This window comes from Cydia splendana, chromosome 8, assembly GCF_910591565.1.
Source record: "Cydia splendana chromosome 8, ilCydSple1.2, whole genome shotgun sequence".
NCBI classification, from domain to species: Eukaryota; Metazoa; Arthropoda; class Insecta; order Lepidoptera; family Tortricidae; genus Cydia; species Cydia splendana.
In genome coordinates this window covers 16,573,121-16,599,428 of record NC_085967.1, presented here as the reverse complement: position 1 = coordinate 16,599,428, position 26,308 = coordinate 16,573,121, and the positions used below count along the sequence as shown (strand labels likewise).

General features: G+C 38.3%; 2 long non-coding RNA genes across 2 annotated transcripts in view; one reads left to right on the top strand and one right to left on the bottom strand.

Moving 5' to 3' along the window:
* LOC134792923 (uncharacterized) overlaps positions 1–26,308 on the top strand; it is a 242,032-nt gene that overhangs the window by 12,708 nt on the left and 203,016 nt on the right. The gene's annotated exons all lie outside the window — the stretch shown is intronic.
* Positions 1–26,308, bottom strand: part of LOC134792922 (uncharacterized) — a 254,775-nt gene that overhangs the window by 42,401 nt on the left and 186,066 nt on the right. Inside the window, exon 2 of the long non-coding RNA XR_010144482.1 lies at positions 20,233–20,483. This is a non-coding gene — a long non-coding RNA (uncharacterized LOC134792922). The remainder of the gene's footprint in view (positions 1–20,232; positions 20,484–26,308) is intronic.

The window sequence follows — 26,308 nt, the reverse complement described above, 5'->3', positions numbered from 1 at the left end:
GTCCAGAACTGTAAAACAAACCTAAATGCACTGGCTAACTCCAACAAGGTCACACTTAGATGGGTACCAGGGCACTCCGACATTAACGGAAACGAAGAAGCGGACGAACTTGCTAGAAAGGGCGCAGACACACCCCTGGTCGGCCCAGAATCGTTCTGTGGAATCACAAAACGGGATGCATATTCTCTGCTCAGCAAGTTAGAAAAAACGAGAGCAACCGAGTGGTGGAAGTTCGTTAAAGGACAAGAACACTCGAAAGCTCTAATCAAAGGATTCAACAGCAGAACTGCTAAGGAGCTTTTAGGACTCAAAAGGCACAAAACCTGCGCGGTGACCAGAATACTGACTGGACACTGTAAGTTGCAGGTTCTGTCAGGAGTCAGAGGAGACTGCAATGCACATTCTCTGCTCTTGTGGACCACTAATGTCAAAAAGAAGTACCTACCTAGGGCGACACGTAGTGCAACCCTATGAGGTACAGAACATTACGGCCCAAAGAATCTGGAACTTTCTGGATGCAACGGGCATTAGTACTGAACTTTAAAGGGCCGTCACAATAGATCAATGCTGGTCGATGCGACACTCAAAGGCCCACAACACCACAATAATTGTCAATAATAAATTGTTCGTCATTCCCGCAGCTCGGCCTTCGGCCTCGCCCAAAATTACTGGGGGCGGGGCACGCTTGGATATTCGGGGTGAAGCTCCGGGCCTGACGGCCCTACGCGGGGTCGGCCTTCGGCCTCCCGGCCTGAAGCTCGCCCTTCGGGCTCGCTTAACCTACTTGGAAATTTGAATTTTGCCCTTGTCGCCCGCCATTTTGGATTTTTCCAAAAATTTTTTTTACATGGTAATGCTGGGCCCCCTAGCTCGCCGCATGCCAAATCTCAGCGCACTCGGACCAACTTGAAAAATTAAAAAAAAAGTCGGCCATTTTTTAAATGCAGTTTGCTGTTTCGGGGCCCTCTATGACATTTGGTCGAGCACCCCCACCTACCTCGCACCGTTTAAAAGTTGCCATACAAAATTAAAATGACCATTATTTCCGCCATCTTGGACTTTTTCCAAAAAATTTTTTTTCATAGGAATCTAGAGGCTTCTATCTCTCGCCATGCCAATCTCAGCGCGCTCGGACCAACTTGAAAAAAAAAAAAAAAAAAAGTCGGCCGTTTGAAAATTTTTAAATGCAGTTTATTTTGTCTCGGGGCCCTCTTTGACATTTGGTCGAGCACCCCCCACCTATCTCGCACCGTTTAAAAGTTGCCATACAAAATAAAAGGGGCCATTTTTTCCGCCATCTTGGATTTTTTCGAAATTTTTTTTCCCATACGAATCTAGAGGACCCCGAGATTCCGTGACCAAAATTTCAGCGCGCTAGGACAAACTTGAAAAAATTAAAAAAAAAAGTCAGCCATTTTGAAAAAAAATGGCGGCGTCAAAAACTGCCAGGGACCCTCTATGACATTTGGTCGAGCACCCCCCACCCTACCTCCCTCCCTCCCAAATATCTGTTTTTTCCGACATAATAAAGTTTTTTTTTAATAATACAATGATGGTGGCAAACAGGAATACGACCCGCCCGATGGTAAGTGGTAATCGTAGCCCATGGATGCCTGTGACGTCAGCGATAGTGATTTTACAATTCGTCGCACCTGTCACCGATGTGAAATTGGGGCCTGGCCTCTATTTCACTACGGTGGCAGGTGCGACACTTGTCGACATCACAGTTGGTACTGACGTTACAGGCCTCCATAGGCTACGGTAACCGCTTACCATCAGACGGGCGGTGTGCTTGTTTGCCACCAACATGTTAATAAAATAAAAACTCCATTATATCGCCAAATACTAAGTACTTATTTTGCGAAGCTAATGACAATTGTCACAAGAAACACGACAATTGTCGGTAATTCTTGACAGCAAATGAGTTCTGTGTAACACTATATGAGTAAAATGAATATAGGCGTGGAATCGAATGTATTTGCAGCCAACAAAATGCCAATGTTTGTTCAGCTACCTGTTCACCTGTTTAAATTGCTTATTATCAATTTAGATCCGGATTTTAAACCTGGCTGACATCGGATAGCCATTTATATTGATGTCAATGGTGTTGGTGAATATTTTAATTCATTCGGGCGAAAACCGGAAGGTTGGTTGGGTATCATAAAATGTTCATGGAGAGAAATTGTAAAGGCCCCAGTACACAATGGGCTATTGCCGGCCACTCCAAGGGACGCAGCCATGCGGTAGAATGAGATAGCAATATCATTTGCTCCCTCTAACGCATAAATGCGTCCCTTGGAATGGCCGGCGATGGCCCATTGTGTACTGGGGCCTTAAGATATGGTATTGTAATCAACAACTGCAAAGTTTTTTTTACATCGGTTTGTGGCAAATACTGTTTAGTTTATCTTTATTTTAAAACGAAAAATGTCAACTTGCATGTTTTCTCCACTGTACACAGAATAAGTAATGATGTTACTATATCTCATATGTTCAGAATATTACTTGAATAAACTTATTATCCTATATAAAATGTGTGTTTTTATATTTCTAAACCCAGTTTCTAAGTAGATTGCACATACATTATAGTCACATTAAAATTCCATTTTGCGAAATAAAGAATTCAACATTTAACTTTGCAAAAGTAGATAATTGTTATTAGAATATTTTCTAAAAGCAATAAAAATGAGAAGATTAGGTTAGATTCGAGCTACAATGACATTAGGTTGGGTTCAAGGTAAGGTTGCAGGGCCTCAACAAGGGAAAAAAAGGGGGAGGGACTGTTGGCCTGGCTAAGTGAGCCAGAACTCACCCACTACTCCCTACTACTGCCGTAAACAGGTAATGAATTCCCAATGTATTAGGTATAGGTTTAATAAATTATAAATATATTTCATTAATAACATAATAATATACAAATATGTAAAAGCATAAAGTAATAAATAAGCCTACAGTAATCACGTATACCGGTCCCACGGATGCGGATGTTGCTTACATAATCTCGTCTGTCAAGGAGTTTCGGCAGGAAAGGCCTTGGCAGACTTAAAAATTTCCGAAATGAGGGTTCATACCTACCGACTGGAATTGGTTTCATGGAGGTATCAGATGGGTTAATGTAGGGTAACTGATGTACACCTTGCTAACATAATCTCGTCTGCCAAGGTGTTTCGGCAGGAAAAGCCTTGGCAGACTTATATATTCATGAAATGAGGGTTCATACCTACCGACTGGAATTGGTTTCATGGCGGTATCAGATGGGTTAGTGTACGGTAACCGATGGTCATCTTGCTTATAATCTCGTCTGCCAAGGTGTTTCGGCAGGAAAAACCTTGGCAGACTTATATATTCCTAAAATGGGGGTTCATACCTACCGAATGGAATTGGTTTCATGGTGGTATCAGATGGGTTAGTGTAGGGTAACCGATGGCGACCTTGCTTACATAATCTCGTCTGCCATGGTGTTTCGGCAGGAAAAGCCTTGGCAGACTTATATATTCCTGACATGAGAGTTCATACCTACCGACTGGCATTGGTTTCATGGTGGTATCAGATGGGTTAATTTAGGGGTCCCGATGGTCACCTTTGAGAGCGTCTGCCAAGCACTTCCGGCAAAAAAAATAGTGGCAGACTTCGCTTTTCTGTGTCTACATGTAAATTTCTAACTGCTGCCATAACTACTATCTCGGTATCAGATGGGTTAAATCAGCCCCTTTTTTCGCACCGGAAGTGGCCTTCTTTTTCGTACTTTCGGCAAGTTCCGCCGTGGCAGACTATCGAATTCGGACTTAGCATAACTTTTCTGGGAAACCATTGTGCATTTCATCGTGGTATCAAGTCGGTTAGAAATTTTGCGGCCGGCTCTTCTACCAAATTTCGACTAAATTCTGCACCAGCGCCGGTCCTACACCGTGCGGGCGGGACAGTTCCTATTGACAATGTTTGATGTGCAGTTGTTGTTAAGTCCCCATACAAAATTCCTCCCCTTTAAGGCATGAAATGGTAGGCCCGTATTTTTTACGTTTATGCAAATAACTGACGGTCTTTCCACCGCTATACAACCGGCTGAAGGTTTTTTTTATTTATAATAGCATCTAAACTATCATCTGGCAAAGTATCAGTAGGCGATGATTGAAAAAAAAAATTTTTTTACATGTTTATGTGATCAATTGACGGTCTTTCCACAGCGATACAACCGGCTGACAATTTTTTAATTCACGATAGCATCTAAGAAACTATCATCTCAGACAAAGTATTAAGCGGGAGGCGATGACTGACGATATTTGTTCCTGCCGCAACATATAGGGCTAGTATAAGGTGACGCTTACGGGAAAGGGGCTGTGACCCTCGCTCTGGTTCTTTCCTCGTCCAACAAATATCACTGGCCATTTAGCGAGGTAATGCCGCCAGTATTTTTGGCACATTACGTCCGGGGTATAATCAGAGTGGGGGGTAATATTGTATTTGTTAAGTCATTTAGTTTTACTTATTACTAGAAGATGTACATATTATTCGCTGGGTCGGAGAACCACGAATCGATCGCAACGCGCACCGTGGCCCAAAAAGAAACTTTCGGCAGACCAACTGTCACTTTTTACTAGCGATAATAATAAATAAAGCACCAGCTTCCATTATTAACTTTAATGCTGACTCTCCCTTCAATTCCAACATGTAACGGCAAAGGATTACACCTAATTTTCTTTGCAGGTGCATACATTTCTTCAAAGTAGGTATTTCCCTTTTGAGTTATTTTCTTTGGCGAACTGTCTGGCAAGAGGTCTGCCCAATTGCTGCTCTTCACTGGTTTTTGGGAAGTTTTCTTAGTAGTTGATGTAGTATATCAGAGCCGCGATATGTTTACTCCTAACGTACACACAATCACATTTTCCACTCGTAACATAACGACTAGAATCAATCTGTAAAAAATAAATTATTTCTTTATTTTCTATTACATTATTACATTAATGGATCATAATATTATGTATGTACTACGTCAAAGATCGCAAAAACAGAAAAAAAACAGCTTACATTCAAGGATGTTTGTCACTGAAGTTTGACGAATTAGGTACACGAGCTTCAATGGTGTGGCTCTGATCCTCACATTTGATTTCTTTTAGGTACATCTTGCACAATTGCACATGTTAAGCCAAAACTTATTATTGTCCTTTTGGAAAAACACGAAAAGTCTGCATTATTAACGACACTACAGTCATATCTAATACCTTTAAACGAGCAATTCTTGGATATTTATTTATTTATATGTATATATATTTCGGGGATCTCGGAAACGGCTCAAACGATTTCGATGAAATTCGCTATATGGGGGTTTTCGGGGGCGAAAAATTGATCTAGCTAGGTTTTTATGCATAGCTCGGTCTCCCAGATATTAGTTACCTATATGAAATGCGTTATTCGATTTTTATTTCTTTACTTCTCGTAAAGTCAGCCATGAGAAAGTCCGTGTGTGTGTACTACCTGAAATTTATTGATTGTGCCATTTGTGCCATTTTAGAGGGGAAATGGAGATTTATATGTTCGAATAGAATATATGTAAATTACAATATTTCATTGAAATTATTTGTTCTCTTCGTAATGACAGCCAGCCATTTGACATTTCAAAGTCCGCTGTCATATCGCACCCAGCGAATAGGTTATGTTTTATTTTTAAATAAACGATTTCTTTTTCTAAACTGCAACATTCCTAACTGTAGGTACATCGGTGGACCTTATTTCAAAAGGCATACAGTCCACCGATGTGCAGTTAACAGTGTGGGTGATTGTACAATTCTGCCGTGCTTATAACAAGAGCAGTAGAGTCAGACCAAGAAAAGTCTGCAGCGGATTTGATAGCCCACGCAGTGCAAGTGTTATTTTAAACGTCAAACTTCTATGAAATTATGACGTATAAATAACACTTGCACTGCGTGGGCTATCAAATCCGCTGCAGACTTTTCTTGGTCCGACTCTAACTCATTTTGAAGTGTCATTCAATTGGATACTTTGTACTTGTACAATATGTTCTACAATTGAAAGAGATTTCAAAATGAGTTACTGCTCTTAATAAGCACGGCAGAATTATTTATTTGATTTTGTCAGATCACCGTATTTTAGGTTATAAGGTCGACTACTGTCCTTAAAATTTTGTATGGCATTACAAGCAAATATCAGCAATCGTGAATTAAGTATTATAGCCGAGTCTACTTTAGTCCGATAATGTAGCTTATTTCAAAGACTGAACTCTAAGTACTAGAAATAAAGTAGATTTTGCGACATGATAAAGACGGTTAAATTTGAGGCGATGGAATAAAAGATTCACTTTAAAAAAAACCTTATATAAACTCAATTAGAATCTATATTTCAAAATCTTAAACCATGGATAACTTTTAACTATCAATGCCACATGTGCATAAGTGGTGATAGCATGTCATTTAGCCAACTATTCATTAAAATACGCTTTTAAGTAAACTTGTTTAGAATTGATTTTTCAAAAGCTCAAACTATAGATTAATTTAACTGTCAATGACATATCTAGATAAGTGGTAGAATGTGGTTTAACCATCTTTTCTTTAAAATACACCTTAAGTCGTCGAGTTTAAATATGATTTTTCAAAACCTCAAAACATGTCACGTTATCATTAGTCACATATACGTTATCCTCGCGAACTATTAATTAAAATACGCTTTAAGTAAACTTGTTTAGAATTGATTTTTCAAAAGCTCAAATCATGGATAAGTTTTAACTCTCAATGACATATGTGGATAAGTGGTAGAATGTGATTTAACCATCTTTTCTTTAAAATACACCTTAAGTCATCGAGTTTAAAATTGATTTTTATAAAGCTCAAAACATATCACGCTATCATTAGCCACTTATACGTTATCCTCGTGACTTTTTACCGAATTATATCATTTATCAGATAGTCGTCATATCATGCATTAAATGATTAATGATATGGTGACAAAACCATCATAGCCGTCCTGTTACTAATATAACTCTAGTACTCACAGTGATGTGCTTAGGGGTTTCAAGTAATGCGACGAAATAACGCTAGATGGCGTTAACCTCAATTATACATAGTGCTGCAGACATTTTGCACTAGATGGCGCTGTTATTAATATTTTGAGTTACAATTTCATTGAGTTTTCACTTCTGCCGGTACTCCCGGAGTGCAACCCGTTGTTTTTTTTTTCAGCTTTTAAGAGTCCCCAGCAAGCTCCGTTGGAGAACATACGTAGTTACGCTCTTATTATAAAACGACTAGCTAGATTGCTCTGAAACTTTGTAGGTACTTACAATAGGATAAGGTATATCTTGTCCTGTAATTAGTAGTTTCAGATACTATGGGGATAAGCACTAATCCTGCACACTCAGTAACTGATAATTGAACGATCACCGTCGTATTTAGGTGAAACAACCACACTTTTTCCTATTTTTTTACTTTTTGGTGAGGGCAAATTTAATTCCTTACAATCATGGTCACCCTACAAGACATAATCAATAAACATAAAACGTATTTAACCGTAATGACAGCATTTTGATTACGAAGAAAATAAACTGTTAAACTTGAGTGAGATAAGAGTTTTCAGAAGTAACCAGACCGTGATGACAGTGATGACATTCAATTTGACACAGAATATCGGTAGTTTAGTATTCTAATTTTAGGGTGACCATGCATGTCGTAAATAAATCAAGAACTTTTTTTTTCAACACGGGTAGAAAATTAACATTAACCTCACTAATACCAAAGACATATATAACTTCGTATAAGACGTATAAAGTCTAAGGAAAAAACGTGCCTCGGAATTCAAGTAAAAGTCATTCTCGAATAGATGTCGCACACACCTTTAGCCTATCCTCAGCTAGATGGCGTGACGACACCGTTTCATATTTAACAATTTTAACACATAGATATCAGTGAATGAACATGGATCAAAATGATATAAAAATAATAAAATCATTTATCCATATATATACATTATTTGATAACTTTATGCGTTTTCATTTTGAGTTTTAGTCGTGTGTCGATAGATGGCAGTAAATTTACAGTGACTACAAAATTTACAATGACAGGACCCCTCTATACTATCTATTCTTTTTGCTAATACCTACTGATACGAAACAGTTGCTTATAATTTACGAAATGCGCAGTGTTATTCCTGCTCACGTCTCCGGAATCATCCTGTATTTCGTTTGTTTTATAAAATGGAGCTATATAAACTATTTACAGGACTAATGTCATTGTATGTGCAAAGTTTCATTACAATTTTAAAATGAGAACGAAACTCCTTTTGTATGGGAACGGGAAATCCGGCCGAGCTTGCTGGGGACTCTTAACTACACATATTAAATAATTTTCGTAATACAGCTTTTCAATTAGCATTTACTGTATATTTTTCTTAATTAGTTACATTTAACCAAACATCATTAATTACCGTTAAGTAACGTTTTTAAGTTATTAAACTCAAGAACTGATTTATTAATACGAAGTTTGTAATAAACAAGAATTTAATGTTTAATAAGGATTTTTAACGATTAATCTGCACTAAGGCACGTAGTTTCTTAACGTTTTAATTAACCATTTCCACCTAGTTTACACTGAATAAATTACTGCATATTTTGTAATTCGTTCGTACACAGAACCACGTTTACTACCCTTTTATATTTGCCCCTGATACCATTATAAATTGTGCAATGTGATTAATTAAATAAATTTATTTGTTACGCAGCTTTTACGTGACCACGAGGTTCCAGAGATAAGGATCGTGTTTTACCGTTTTACGCGTAAATTTTACACACAATTTTATTATGATTACACGCGTTTGTAAGTACACAACATTATATTTATTTTAATGGCGTCGTGTCGTAAGCCCTTACTAAATTACAAAAAAACAAGTGAGTCTAAACCTCGGAGTAATTAACAATGGAGCCGCCATTAACAGGCGTTCCCCTCTGTCGAAAATAGGCGGCCAATGGTCAACCATATGTCAACCATATGTATGGACTGACGTTTATCTGACATGACGTACATATTTCATGTGCCCCTCCCCCGCAAAAAACGGCAGGCTATTTTGTACCGAAAATTTTAGACATGGCGTCTCCGTTGGTTATATCCTCTAAGGTCTAAACCATTAAATTATTCAACGTTAGTATGTCTCACAACAGTTTAAATTCGACGCACTAAATCATAAAAAATTTAGTATTTTAAACAAGGTGTAACAAAACAAACAAGTAGCCTTTTATATTTCACTAGCGACCCGCCCCGACTTCGCACGGGTTAACGAATTATACACCTAAACCTTCCTCAAGAATTACTCTATTGATAGGTTAAAACCGCGTGAAAATTACAGTAGTTTTTGAGTTTATCGTGAACATACAAACACACAAACAGACAGACGCGGCGGGGGACTTTGTTTTTACAAGCTTTTATTTACTTTCACCTGACCGTTGTCTATGTGTTTGTCGGTCTGTAATCAAATCTTGCAAGTTAAATTTGATCCACTTCCCGGTTTCCAATTGAGCTGAAATTTTGCATGCATGTATAAATCGGATGACAATGCAATATTATGGTGCCATCGAGCTGATCTGATCATGGAGACAGGAGGTGGCCATAGGAACTCTGTGATGAAAGAACGCAACCTAATTGTGTTAGGGGTTTTTAGAATTGTCTCGATGGGTATTAGTTGTCTGTCGTAAGAAAAGTACAGTCAGCGATAAAAGCTTGTACCAAAAATGAAATTTTTGCCAAAAACTTATATAAGGTGTAGTTTCATTTCATGAGCCCAGCGTCAAGATAGGCAGCTTTCAATCCGGAGGTCGCGGATTTAAGTCCCGGCTCTTACCAATAATATTTTCGGAACTTATGTACCATTTAATATGTAAGTAAGGTGGTACCTACTGGTGCTCGACGCGGTCCCAGTACATGTCATCTTGAAACTTAAGTGACAGCAGGGTGTCTATTGGCATTAGCATGTCGAGCACTAGTACCACCACCTTACCTGTCGCTTTTCATTTCAGTGAAGGAAAACCGCGAGGATACCGGACTAAATACTAATACTACCGATAAATACTACCGACTAATACTATATTATAATTATTAAATAATCCTGTTTTGTTACGTTTACAGGGTAAATATAAATGTAATGTTGATTGTTTTTTCTGTTTTCTGTTCTATCTACTGTTTGAAATTTTATTAAAATAGAGAATGAAAATGATTTTCCTAACTCTGTGATTAAATCCATTTCTTTGAACAGCAAATTATATACAGGACATTCATAATAGGACATATGAGCTAGACAAATGTTAATTATGATAAATAATATCAGGCAAATTTAACTTACCTACAGGGGGACATTCCCAGAGAGCTCTTTTATTTTAAATACTGGCAACAAGTGACGCCATAGACTACTCAAAAGTACAGACTGCCAGACAAACGAAAGTGGAACCTATTAACGATTTGAGCATGAAAAAGGAATCTGTATTTTATTATGCTTTATAATTATAAGCACACTTAATATCATTTGTGAGCTTTTACTTATTTATGAAATAAAGAGTCATCGATTTTGATATTTATCACTGTAATGTTGATCATACGTTAAATTAGTAGTACTACTAGTAATTAGTAGTATTAGTAGTACTACTAATTTAACGTATTCCTTAAAACGTATAATAAATGTCTATATTATATTTATTAACTTAATACACTAAATAATAAGAATTGGTATTCACATGCTTTAGATACGATACGGTACAGTAGGTAATTATAATTCCAATACCAGTTTTCGTAAGCGCAAAATACTAGTTCGAGCGCAGAATGCAACTGAGCACTAAAATTGATAAAATTCTAACAATCTTCACAATATTTCTAAAATTTACAGCTTCGGGATTTTTAACATTTCACGAATTCTTAGTGAGTATTAAGTAACTACATACCTAATATTAACTTGTTTACACAAGCAGCGCGTTTTTTTAGTTCAATGAACTTTTTAAAAAATCCGTTTTAATTATTACCTATTTCGTAAAATTCACAATAATCGGTGGAAATCAAAACACATTAACGGAAACTGGTGCGAACGTGTGTTACAATTTATAGAAAGCGAAAATAATGTCACTTGACGTTTCCGCAATAGCCTACTTCTTTGATTACCATCTTCACAGTGAATTTGTGATGACATAAGCCAAATGAACTACATGTGTTCTAGTGCGGCATTTTGATTTAGTAATATTGACACTTTATAGCCTCGTGATGCTTCGTGTGTTAATGTTTCAACATTTCCGGTTCCATACCGGTGATGTTGAAACATTGATTAAATTAAATCATTAAAACACATAATACAATCAATCAATCAATAAACTATCTCATATAAGTAAGTAATGTTAAAACATATATTTTTGAACGCAACCTCGTACAACAGACACCCTTCACTAAAACAAGAAATAAATCAACATAAAATGAGCTTAATAAAATAGGCACTCATAAAAAAGCCGGAATTCCTTCCGATATTAAAAACCCTTTGAAGTATAACAGGTATTTCATAATACCCGCGACTTTTCCGCTCGACTTCAAGGTAGATTTAACTAAATTATAATACTATAAACAAGAAGACTACCAAAGAAAGTGTATAAAAGGGAGAAGTAGAAGCGGAGTTGGAAGAGGTAGTTCCGGCGGACTTTCTCTGATCAGATCGGGGAAATCCTGAAGAAAGGCCAGGTCAAGTGCACCCTAAACCGGCAAGCGTGTATGAGGAATATTATGAAATTAGATTAGAAAGTGGAAATCCATGGTCTCTGCCTATCCCTCCGGGATATTATAAATATTAGCCAGAGTGATTATACATATGTATTATAAACATCTATTTTAGTGAATTTAGCTGAATTGTATTATAAAAGTAATGTTTTCTTACTATGCTCTACATTTTCCCGGCGATCAGTTAAAAAAATGTGGACTAGGTTTTTCTGTCAAACGATTTTTTGTCTAAATAAAAATATTTTTATACAAATGCCGGACAAAGAATTTACTTTGATTTTACAAGTTTACAGTCAATTTTACAGTTACCGAGACAACTAGCGTGTACTCGTGTCGGAGGGTAAGACCTATTTTGGTTCGCTACTCCATTGAGTAAATTGCAATGCTATTTAGTAATATAATTTATATCTAAATACGTAATTAGGTACTATGAGAAAATTTTAATATTTTATTTCTAGGCATATTTATAGGTTAATACAGGATGATTCATGAGACGTGAGCAGGACTAATCCTGCACACTCAGTAACTGATAATTGATCGATCACCGTCGGATTTAGGAGAAACAGCCACACTATTTCCTATTTTTTTACTTTTTGGTGTGGGCAAATTTAATTCTCAACAAACATGGTCACCCTACAGGACCTAATTAATAAACATAAAACCTCTTTAACCGTAATGGCATTTTGATTACGAAGAAAATAAACTGTCAAACTTGAGTGAGATGCGAGTTTTCAAAAGTAACCAGACCGTGATGACACTGATGACATTCAATTCAATTAATAACTTTCTTTTTCAACACGACTAGAAAATTAACGTTAACCTCACTAATACTGATACGAAACAGTTGCTTATAATTAACGATATGCGCAGTGTTAGTCCTGCTCACGTCTCCTGAATCATCCTGTATATAGGTTAATCATTCCCAACGCGAGCGGGTATGATGTAAACATAAACTACTTTATTGTCGACTCTGCATGAATACTTCTATCACAATAGGTGGCGTGCAAGTTTAGAAATATGACATGTATGATTCTTATCACATTGGGTAAATATATGTGGTCATACTATGCTATTATTATTGACTTGTCAATAGAGTTGCCCAAGATAAGTCTGCAACGATTTTGATAGCTAGCGCGGTGCAAGTGTTATTTTTCCGTCATAATGTCATAGAATTTTGACGTTTAAAATAACACTAGTTTGCACTGCGTGTGTTATCAAAATCGTTGCACAATTTTGTTGGTCTAACTCTAGTATTATATGGTGACATTGTCAACATGCGTCAACAAACTATGTAGAATGCAAATATAGATACATAAATGGTACATAATAGTCGAAGTCGTTTTTAATTTTTTTATACTTAGATCGTTTTTTGTCAAGCCCTGGGGGCCGATTTTTGAATGTCGACCACGCGATTTCGTGTATTTCGTTAAATAATATCTCCACTACTAGGCATTTAAATTCTACTAATAAAATTGAAATAGAATGGTCAATACCAATAGATTCCAAATTTCGATCGCTCGTATTTCAAAAATTAGCATTTCGCCGTTTTCCACCGATTTTCGAGTGACGAAATCGAGCGATCGAAATTCAAAAATCGGCCCCCTGTGGGATAAAATTCTCTTTTACCTACAATGAGCAAGTCAGTAGGAATTGAGTTCTGTGGACGTCTGGATACTGCTAATAAGTATAGCCCCTAAACTTACATTTGTAGGTTTCCGTAGTCAACTATCTGTCTATCCTCCTAAGTCCTGAGTTCCTTTAAAAAGAACAAATCAAAATCGAATTTTGAACTATAGTGGAACAAAAGAAGGTTCGAAATTCTAAAGTGCAAAAATGACTCTGGGTCTTAGGAGGCTAATTGATTGATTTATTTTTATATAAATTACTCACGCCGACAAAGTACTAAAATAAACACAAGAAAAAAAATAGGGGGCCTTCCCTATGCGTAAAGTGGAGATGATATTTATGCTTCGACTTCTATGGCGTGGAATAACGTTGGATACTTAGGTCTTTAAAAACTAATAGGGGACTAGGGGACTTAATGATTTTTAGAGCACCGTACAAAACTTTGTTCACGGTGCTCTTATGGGATCACTTCGGTCTTGCAAATCGGTTAAATGCGTTTTTCTCAAAGACCGTTTGATGTAGGTACCTGAAATTTGGAATAGTTATGGCAAGTACCATCACTAACACTGTGAATAAGTCAAAACTGCTTATTTGTTTTTAACGTTGTCTTCTAAATCCAAACGCTTCTGGACTTCGCATTTCCCCAGTACCGCAAGGTCAACCATAGATCACATTCTATAAAGTTTGAATAAGCACTAGCGGTATGACTTACATTCAATAAGCAGGTCGTATGCTAAAATATTTATTTCAGCAAGTAAAGCCGAAGCCGCATACGAATTTGAATACAATGATCGTAAATACAGTCGGAACGCGGCTACAACTTAGATCGACGCTTATAGATTGTAAAGATAGAATTTATTCTCATTTACGAAGGTTCTGTACATGTACACCTTAATATAAATGCCATATAGGGCTACGCATGCGGTAAAGGGTTAAGTAGATTAGTTTAAGTTACATATAAATAAACTACCTAATACTTACATAAACTAATTATAATAGGAGCCTCGTCTGCCAACAAACCGCTCTGTGGTTTGGCAGAAGAATGTAATGTATTTAGAGTATGTAAAGTAAACTTGAGAACAAACACTTTATTTTTATTTTATTTTTTTAATACGAAGTACGTACTCGAAACATACTATTAATAAGAAGTAGTTATTCGTTTGTTGGAAAACTGAATTACGTAATACAGTTGAATTTGCGACAAATGTAATGTAATTTGCGTATGATTAGTTGTTACATAAGAAAACGATGGTTTATGGGTAGAACTTAACGCATTTAGCATTACGTCGCTATAATTATAATTATAAATTATTGTCATTGCTGCCAAAGACAGTACCTGTATTAATATGTAAGTTCTGTTTTTGTAAGTCGAAAAGGGAGTAGGTAAACCTACTGAATAATATAAATGTCTTTTAGATGTAGTAGTAGTAGTAAACACTTTATTGCACAAAACAAGTACATAACACAGAGAGAATACAGTAAATGTATGAATGAAATGAATGAATACAGTACAAAGGCTAACTTATCCCGTTAAGGGATCTCTTCCAGCTAACCTTTAAGTAACTGAGAGATAAATATGAAATGGTAGTCAAACTAAGATAAAATGTACATGACGGCGAGACTTAAAAGAAGTAGCTAACCCTAGAAACATAACTAAATACGAATCAATTACATATCCATAAAAATATTAATACATAATTATAAATAAATAAATTTTAGCAAATCAGAATTCCTCACGATGTTTTCCTTATCCAAAAAGCTAGTGGTTATCAAATTTAATACTATACATTAGTTCCAAGAAAATCACAAGCCCGGTTTCAAACCATTTACAAATAAAATCTTGGCTGTGACTCTTTATCGAAAAGAAACGAAGCAAATCACCATTTCTGCTCAAGGAACAAGGTACAAAACAATCGCAGTGTGTCTTTATATGATATCGTATTACTACGGAACCCTAAATATGTCGTAGATAACATCGCTTACATGACTTATGTATTATTTACACACAATGCAGCCACGGCTCTAATGTGCAAATAAAGAGAGTAGAATACGTTTTGACATTCCGTGGGAATTGCGTGAGGATAGAGCCCTGCATTCTTTCGCTTTGTTTCTAAAACGTTATACAATGACATGGTATGTCAAGCGGTTACAACATATTCTGGACACGATTTTCGTTATCACGTAAAGAAAAATCTCTGGTCCATAAAAATCGTAACAAAGATCCACAAAACAGAACTGTATTAAATTCTAAATATAGAGAGAGGTGACATAAAAAAATCTTTATTAGATGAATGATTATTATTTGTATGTCTTTCCCATCACGGAACAATGGTGTTCCGGACCTTTGGGAGGCGTGCGCGGAGCCGAAGCCAACACGTAGAGGCCCTTTTGACACTTTAATGAAATGTAAGGGGTACACCGAGCGGAGGCTGCCCTTGCCCGTGTCATGGGACGCACGCAGAGGCAGCACCCGCCAGGGTGTAAGGACTATTGAGAGTTGATGGAATCTAAAATGAACTAGGTTATTGGGTGAAAGCGATGGACTAAGAACTGAGCTATGGGGTAAAAAACCGGACGCCTGCCTAATAAAACGGTATGCAATTTTATTTCCGGCAGACGGTGACTCGCCCTCACAAGATGGGCCCCCACAAAAAGCGACATCTAGGATGGCTCAAGGGCAACACCGGTGTGAGCGGCTCAGGGGTGTCGAGAGGTGCCGCTTTCTACCCAGTGGCTGTTAACAGCCACTGTGCCAACTCGCGTCTTATGCATATTTCACTTCCACACCTGGAGCTTATAGCTCTAACGACTCCACTGTGGCCGGCCGGCTAAGGCAAGCCAGAGGCAGAGAATCCTGTCCCACCCACCCTCCTTGCGGGTAACAGAACTCTCCAGGAGCACTCGGGTACGTGAGGTCGCTAATCCCCAACAGCTCGCCACAAGCTGCCCTGATTATTATTATTATTATTGGGGTGTTGTGGGCCTTTGAGCGTCGCATCGACCAGCATTGATCTATTGTGACGGCCCTTTAAAGTTCATTACTAATGCCCGTTGCATCCAGAAAGTTTCAGATTCTTTGGGCCGTAATGTTCTGTACCTCATAGGGTTGCACTACGTGTGTAAGATGAAGGATATTACAGATATGAGTGAGCGAGGTGTGAGTTTCTGTTTGGCGTAATGATTAACTGGTACAAAATGTCTTAAGGCATTAAGCCCGCCATTTGTAACTTCTTGGGGACCTCTTCATAGAATACAATAATCTCAGTAAAGCAATCACATGGGTATGGGTAGAGATAGTGCAATATCATACTTATCGATAGAAGGTTATCGACATATATCCGTGAGTCCGTGACTATTATATTTTGCTACTCCTGGTATCACTTCATGTGTCAATCAGGTAAGGTCCGCGAAAAGATTTAAAGTAGGTACTCCAAATTTAAAATAACGCTGACAGTTTTATGTTTATACACGACTTTTGTTGTGAGTGGCATCTCTCCACGTGCAATGCCTATAATTAGTAAGGTCAATACGGTTAAGTGGGGCTACGCATTTGCCATTATACGCAAGTAGCAAATGTATGGTTTGCAACAAACACTAATCAATGTATAAACAGGCCCCATTGTGAAGGCAAGCCACACTTAACCCGCAGCCACTCTTATCCATAGTGTCCTTATAGTTACATGCACTTACTTTCAGGTAATACCGGGTGTGGACTGTAACATGAGCAAAAAATTCAACTGTAGGCTGTACTCCTCAAACTGACCAACATTTGTTCAACGACTTTAAAAAAACTTGTTTTTTGATTTTTAGGACACTTTAAAGTTTATTCTAAGACGCAATGTATAGAGAATTTTGTTATGTTTATAGCGTGACAAGGAAAGTCGGTCCCTCACTGCAGAGGATCGTGACTCCGCTTGCTATTTTTTCCTATGGCAACTCTCCACTTCTCCCTGTCGGTTGCTTTGTGGAAAGCGTTGCTTTGCGTTGCTGGGCGGATATTTGGTCACACCATCTCGTTGGACTTGGTCCTCTAGACCGTCTGCCGTCCATCTTTCCCATCACCACAAGTCTCTACAAGTTGTCAGGGTCTCTGCGAGCTATGTGACCGAAGTATCTCAGTACTCGTTGATGACACCGTACATTTAAAGTAATATTTATATTTATATAAGGCTTCTTATTTATAAAGACTTCTTAATTTTAAAAGTCGCCGAACAATTTTTGGGGTGAGTTTTAGGGAGTTCAAATTTTTTGCTCGTGTTACAAGCCACACCCGGTATACATATTATTTAACTTATCTCTAGCAGCTGACAATCGTTGGTCAACAATTACTAGTCACGTGACCAATTGATTTTGCAATATTTGCATACCAACAAGCTGACAATATGGGTGTCAACGGCGGTCTTGTTAGACACTAAAACACTGCCTCCACAACAATTTTTATTACCCGTAATTGCTTGGTATACTTTAGCTAGGTAATGATATTGGACAGCTCAAGCTGTGTATTTAAATATAACTGTTTAATTGTTTCTAATAGCCTTAGGAACTTAGGAACACCTGTATGTTTTACCTTTTTATTATTATATATTTATGTAAAATAGCGGTGGTGGCCGAGTGGATATGACGTATCCTGGCTCGTACCAATGAGTTTTTCGGAACTTATCTACTTATCAAAATTAGTTATATTATATCTGCCTAAGTAAAGTTAATAATTGATAGACAAAACGGTTCGAATGTCTTGATATGATTTCAAACCAAAATTAATTTATATACCAATTTCTTTCACTATGCATTGTTAAACGTTACTTTCCCATACAAATATAATGTATAAATAATTTATTCCGGTGTGGGATTTATATCTTCACAGTTAGGTATTTATGTGAAATCGTCTATGATTAAGCGATCAACCAACCGACCGCAGATCCAATACGCATCAATTAAAAGACACGGATTCATAATTAAAGGTGCATACATTATCATAGCTAGGTATAGGTGGTATTACGTCACCCTGACCATAAGTCACGTAAAATGCTAAATTAATAACAAATACTTGGGCCATTTTATTTAAAGTTGTCCCCTACACTTTTTTTTTCAAAATTGGGATTTTTTATGTTATTTCTACTCAGAATCACGAACTCTTTCTATCCTAATAGGAGAAAAAAAGTGTCCCAAGGTTTTATTCCCATTCCGTTACCATTTTTTCATAGACTTTGTATGGCGGTTTCGGAATGGATATATCGAAAAATGTATGGAAATCTTGGGACACTTTTTTTCCCAGCTCATGATTCTGAGTAGAAATAACATAAAAAATCCTAATTTTGAAAAAAAAAGAGTAGGGGACAACTTTGTATAAAATGGCCCACTTCTACCTGTATCTTGCTTGCGTGTAAATACATATATCGATGCAAACGAGATGTGCTGCTAGTATATCGATAACCGATTTTTGAAGCTGAATCGCCACTCTAGTAAGTAGTAAACGCTCATAAGCCGATATCGTGTTTTAGGGGGCAAAACTTAATAGCAGGTATAGAGTTCCTGTATCGATAAACTCAAATGACGCTTTTCCTGTATACTAGTCATCGCTCCACGTTTTGTTTGAAAAACATAATTTTGTCGAAAGTAAAAAAACGTGGTTTTTAAATTTGTATCTATTAAATAATATTATGTAAATATGAATGACGATCATAATTCATAATATAAATTCATGTAGATTAGTCTAGCATAATTTATAATGTAATTTCATATTATGAGAATATATATCTAAATTTAAATCTATACAATAGGACACTTATTTCGTTGAAAGCAAAAAAATATACATAATAATAGGACACTTATCTTCTTCTTTATAATAAATTATATTTGAAACATGGTACCCATAATAAAACCTAGCGGTAATTTAAAACATGCTTTGTGTAAAAAGAATCATCGTAAGTAGCTATCCAAAATAATACTTACAAATATATACGACCTTACAATCAAAATTCGGAGTTATCACTTGTATATGGTATATAAACATCGATAGCTGACTTTATCGATATAGGAAATCTCTACATGTCATTAAATTTTACTCCTTAAAATTTGATGTCTGCTCATTAACCTATCTTTTTAAAAGACGGAATTTCCCGATCGGGTAGTGTATTTATATATTTTTAATAGCCTGTTTTATTTCTTCCGCTCACTACCGCATTCATTAATAGCTACTCAAACCTTTCCTCCTACAGTAAACATATGATTACTTAGCTCAGTCGTGCTCGGCCATTTAAGATTAGGTTACGATTAAGCAACATTAGTTAACCTAATTATAATGCACCGTAGGCATAGAAATTAATATAGAGCAGAAGTTAAACTATCAATGTGTCAATAATTGACTGGCGCCTTCCGGCAATGTCGAATTTAAAAGTTTCAAGTCAATGTGTATTGCGCAAGCGATTGGCGCTTGTTCAATGTAGATCCGTAGTCTAACTACTGTGTTATAGCGTTGTGTATGGGTTATTCAACATAGTGATACATGTGTAAGGACACCATATCAATCATAGCGTACGCTAATCATGTGTTATTAATTATTGGTGCAAGCCGGAGCTGTGGACAGCATGATCTATGATCCACGTCACATGTCTTGTATTGTTCGGTTCCGACATATAAAGTACACCTACGTTACTCATAATACTCATATGCATGTTACCTTTTCGTAGTATTTTAATAGGTATGCATAAATGATTTTCAGTAAAGTCTTCTTCTTCTTCCTCGCGTTATCCCGGCATCTTGCCAAATTCAAACTTACATTTTGATGTCAAAATGATGTCAATTTGTTATCATTCGGCCGTGCGTCTCGCTCGCGTCAGTATATGTATAGGTACGAACCAAGTACACCTCTTAGATTCTTCCTCGCGTTATCCCGGCATTTTGCCACGGCTCATGGGAGCCTGGGGTCCGCTTGACAACTAATCCCAAGAATTGACGTAGGCACTAGTTTTTACGAAAGCGACTGCCATCTGACCTTCCAACCCAGGGGGGAAACTAGGCCTTATTGGGATTAGTCCGGTTTTCTCACGATGTTTTCCTTCACTGAAAAGCGACTGGTAAATATCAAATGATATTTCGTACATAAGTTCCGAAAAACTCATTGGTACGAGCCGGGGTTTGCACCCGCGACCTCCGGATTGCAAGTCGCACGCTCTTAACGCTAGGCCACCAGCGCTTCGCTGAAATGATTTTCAGTAAAGTAAAAAATTGAAATATGTAATTATCATTTATTTTACCTATCCTTTTATTAGACACAGTGCCATCATTATAACATAAGGCGCGCGTGTGACCCATTCGACACAAATAATTATAGATTTGAATTTACTTCTTTACAGAACCTACGTGAAGAATATGATATAGGATTGATGTGTCATTAACCGGCCTTGCAAAACTATGTCCAGTCCGGTTAAAGAAAATAGATAGGTTGGTTAGTACGTGCCACCCACACTCTTATTACGAAATACATACTTACTATTAATAACATAAAATACTGCATACATAATTACACAAGGATATAGACATAATAACTGTTGTAAATTGGCGTTAAGTCAAAACATAAAAAAAAACGCAAGTAGAGTGGACGGAGCAAATCTGGTCGACCTCCAGGCAACCTTGCCACTTTCTACCAATAACCAACGAAACTACTGTTGGAATTTTTACTGCGGCCTCTTGTGGTCTACTAGGCACTGTCAATACCCAATAATTTTATTAAATACATAATATGTTAATTTTTTATTATTCAGTAATTAAGTGTTTCTATCAAGTTGATCAACGTAGTATTAATTATAGGCTTTTTGTCGTGCTTTTTTATGCAAAGTACATTTTATAGTCCAATACACCGAGTTCTAACTCGAGTGGCGAGTTCTAACTCTGTGTGCGTCCATGACACTGGCAGGGATAGTAAGTATCCGTATATTCATTTGATTAAATTGTCGAAAAGGCCTTTACGTGTTCGCTTCGGTGCCGCGCACGCATCTCTAATATCTGGATTATCACTGTTCAGTATAGTGTAGGTACGGAAAAAATATAATAAAAGAAAGAAAGATATAAATTTATATGTATCAAATCCGGCCCGCGACGCGTTCCAATCCGGTCCGCCGACACCCGACACCCATAGCTAGTGCCCACTGTCCGGCCCGCGGAAGCCAGGCTCCAGGGGTTCAGCATTCATTGAGAGTGGTACTGTTCCTAACAGCAGTAACCAGACACCCTCCGCCGGCGCAAAAAGCGACGGTGGCCCACGCGAAAGTTTCTGAGGCGCAATATGGCCCTCAAGTAAAAAGTTTGCAGACCCCTGGTCTATAAGGTAAATGTAAAAGGGGCCTTGTTGCCTGAATGAAATTTTAAAATATATTTATAAATACGTACGTATTAAGGGTGACTCACGCTAGACCGGATCGGAGCCGGGCTTTCTATGGAAAACACCACGTGATCACCGATCAGCCGTCATAGAAAATGACATGTCGGACACCTGGGCCCGGGCCCGGCCCGGTCTAGCGTGAGTCGTCCTTTATAATATCATTACATTAATCAGAATAAAAAGTACTATTAATGAAACTGGTCTCTAGACTAACATACAAAGAAAACTTTGGAAACTAAGATTAAACAGTATAATGCGTGAAATATGTGCGCAATCTTTGCAAATAATTTTACCTGTTATCATTACAAAAGCTATTTAACCATTTCCGGTTCCGGAACCGGCATCTGAAAGGAAAAATGCTCAGTTATTAAAAGTATTAAGTGTCATACAAATTTTGTTAAAAGTCCTTCACCGGCCAGAATAACTGTGAACTCGTGTTCCGTAAAAACTACGAATAAACGAACATCGCTCTTATCCTGGTCGCAGTCGGTGAGCGTTAGAAATTACAACTACGGCGCGACTCGGGAAATGAATTAGAGATTAACTAGATACGATATAGTAAAGATATGTGACGTCCCACGGGTAAAGGTACCTTATGGCGGTTGGCGCTTACGCTATTATTAACGCCGCTCCAATATTATTGCGGCGCTATGCGACGTAAGCGCCAGCCGCCGTAAGGTACCTTTTGCCGTGGGACGTCACATATCTTTACTATGTCGTATCTAGTTAATCTCTAATTCATTTCCCGAATCGAGCCGTATAGAGAACACGCGCAAGCGCACGTCACGTCACGGCCTCCGCTTCCATTTCAATCGCATAAAAAGTTACTTTAGATCCAGAATGACCTAAGTACTTTTTATATTACCATCAATATTACTGCTTATAACTGAATGCTAAAGCCCTAAAATACTGCAAACATTTAGGCACGGAAATCGCTCTCGCTCTCAGTTATAGAGTTCGTCAAATTGATAGTTGTCTAAAAAACGTAACCGAGTTATTGTAACAAAAACCCTGCATAGCCTAAAGTAAGTACAGGGTGGTACAGGGGGCGTATTCTGATTAAACAAAACAGGTTAGATATATAGATGATAAATCATTTATTTGACAGCTGCAATGACACATAATATAATTTTACACACATCATAAGTATCATAACAGAAGAAAAGGAAAAAAAGAACAAAATAATTATTACACTAACAAAGAAAATAACATAGAAATGAGTAGGTACAAAAGTAAAATTTTATAAAAGTAGTAAAGTAGGTTATTATTAATTTGATCTGGATTTATTATGAATATGATCTGTCAGTGTCAAAAGTGACGTTTCTAGTGGGTGCCTATCGATGGCTATAAACATTTTTATTATAATATCAGTTGCAATAACGCTTATTTAGTATAATTATTAAATGATATAACAACACTGAATATATTTAGGTACATATGATATTATTATCGTTTTATATACCGTGAATATAGCCAACTTTGCCCGCTTTTTTCGAAAAAACACAAATTTCTCAAAAAAATATATGACATCGTATTCGTATTACTTTTTTTTGCTCAGCACGTCCATTGTAATCAACCGCGTCAGTTTACTTGTAGAATTTTTTTTTAAATCCTGTTTTTACCCACTTTTTTGGCGTTTTAGAGGGCGGGCAAAGATATCCGGGGTTGTGGCCAACATTGCCCACGTCAATTTGGTGCTGAAATACAGCTCTTATGATGATGATGTCTAAGAATCACAGAAAGTTTTTGGGAAATCCTACCATTCCCTGTTAATAACTTATCGATAAGTATGTAAACTTTTGAATAAATCGGGTGGGCAATGTTGCCTACCCGTTTTTGCCCTTTTCCATACAAGACTCACCTAAGCATTTTACAAAGGCTAGGGTTGTCACTTTAGAGAAAACTTGTTACAATAGTTTAATGGCCTAATATATGAGTTTTGCTGTATTTTTCATGCGTAAAAGGGATAAAACATCTAATTAAAGGAGAATAAGACCAATCAAATACAGTATATATTTATAAACTTACTTTAGTGTACAAACATAACCTTCTTTTACTTGCGAAGTTGGGTAAATTTGTCAAAAGTGACAACCCTAAGCCGTTTTTGCTGGTGGGCAATGTTGGCATCCATAGGTCTGTAAATTACCGGATTACATTGCCCACCGCCAAAACTTATGTGTGTTTAGGCCTTTTTAGATTAAACCTCAATGGACATAATCTATGCTTCATGTTTTATAACTGAAACCCGGAAATATTTGTCAAAGGCATCACATGCATTCATTTATTTACAATTTTTTGCCCGCCGAAATATACCCTATATTTGACAACTCGCTGAAAATTCCCAAGTCAAGTTATGCACATGTTTGGTGTATAGTTTTGTCACAAATTTAACCTATTTTCTGCTAAAAATAGCAGGGTGGCCATAAGTATTTTAATTTTTTCTACATTAACGAATTTGCTTAAAATTGTCGTTTTGGGCAAAGTTTCCCCTGGTGGCAAAGTTGGCTATATTCACGGTAATGATTAATTGATCTAATAACATTTAGCATAACATTCTTGAAGTATAATGCATAATTCCTATACCGAATTTATGAAATAAAGTTATTTCATCTAAAGAAGAATTGTTATAACCTTTGTGGATATAATGTATTAGATATATAATCCCACATTTTTACTATTACACACTACAAAAAAGGATACTCGTCCTTCTACGTATATAACGAACTGCTATTTATAACTAGGTAGGTAAGGTTAAGAACTGCGACCCCTACCAGGCGTGGCTCACTCCGCGATTTCGTCGCTTTGCTAAAGGTAGCTAAAAGTACATCCGTTCCACACCAATTTTGGTGGCTAGCCATAAGCCGCGCGTGGCGCTGTCGCCACCTAGCGGCCATATCTGTCCTGATCGTAACAGATGCGCTTTGTTAGAGAGTGAGTCTTCTGTACCTAGTAGGTACTATTATTTATTCTGTGCCCCTACACAAAACGAACCGCTACCAGAAATGTAGGTTAGGTTAGGTTAGGTTAGAATTGCGTCCACCGGAGGGAGCCCAAATTACCGTGGGAGGAACTTCCATTGCCGTCGGGTCGACGATGAAGTACTTAGGACTCGTTCTCGATGGTAAATGGAAGTTCGAGGAACATTTCCGGCGCTTGGCTCCGAAATTGCTGGCTGCAGCTGGAGCCCTTGGGCGGGTCCTCCCAAATCTAGGCGGACCAGGGGGAGCCTGCAGGCGGCTTTACATAAGTGTGGTGCGCTCAATGGCGCTTTACGGGGCGCCAATATGGGCGGGCACCCTGAGAACTCGAAGTGCGGCGCTATTACGTCGGCCGCAGAGGGCCATAGCTCTCAGGGTGGCTAGAGCGTATCGCGATAACTCGCACGCAGCAGCCGGCCTGCTAGCCGGGAGCCCGCCTTGGGACCTTGAAGCCAAGGTTCAGTCCGCGGTCTATTGGCGGGTGCTAGCAGTAAGGAGGGAGGAAAACTGGCCCGCCCCTCAAGAAGTTCGCAAGTGGCGGGAAGAAGCACGAGAGGTGCTCTATGAAAAATGGTCGGAGCGTTTGGAGATCCCGGGAGCTAGCCGGGACCTGGTGGCCGCTGTTCGGCCCGTTCTGAAAGAATGGGTCGAACGCAAGCACGGTGTACCCTCCTTCCACCTCACACAGCTCCTGACGGGGCACGGCTGCTTCGGCTGGTACCTGTGTGAGAGGGTGGGAAGAGAGCCGACGACAGTGTGCCACCATTGTGATGGAAGAGCCGTGGACACGGCCCAACACACGCGCGAGATATGCCCTGCATGGGCGGAGCCTCGCGCTGCCCTGGCCGCGGCTGTGGGAGGAGACCTCTCACTGCCGGCGCTAATACGCCGTATGATCAGCAGTGAGGAGGCATGGTTGGCAGTGGCTTCCTTTAGCGTCACCGTTCTGACACAAAAGGAAACCGCAGAACGATCGCGCGAGGACGACGCAAACTCGCTTCCTCAGCGCCGAAGGAGGCCAGGTAGGCGGAGAAGAGCCTTCGCAGCAAGGATAATGCCGCCTTAACGGGAACCTGCGGGTGATGGGTCGGGAGTTCCATCACTCGCCTGAAGAGGTTTCGAGCTGGAAGGCCCTCAAGTGTTCCGAGGAGCCTTCAGCGGAGTAAGCTGCTAGAGCAGCCCCAAATGATGGGCTCGCAAGAGCAACGCCGACGGGGTATCGGAGGTCTACAATCGAGTTCCCGTAACCCCGCCAACAAAGCGCGCGGCGGAACACCCCAGGGGGTTTAGTCCGTGGAAGTCGGACATACCCACTGAGCTTCTCCCGGGCCAGTGGGATCCATAAAGGATTCCCCCTGGGTCATCAAAAAAAAAAAAAAAAAAGGTTAGAATTGCGTCCATTATACAAAACAAACCACTACCAGAATACTAGGTTAGGTTAGGTTGTGATTGCGGAATAAAACGTAATTTGCAAAGATACCTATATTATACCGAATAATACTTATATAATAAAACTTGTATAGTAAATGAGCATTATATCACATGATCGTTATAAGAAATAAGTGTTATACCGAAAGATAATT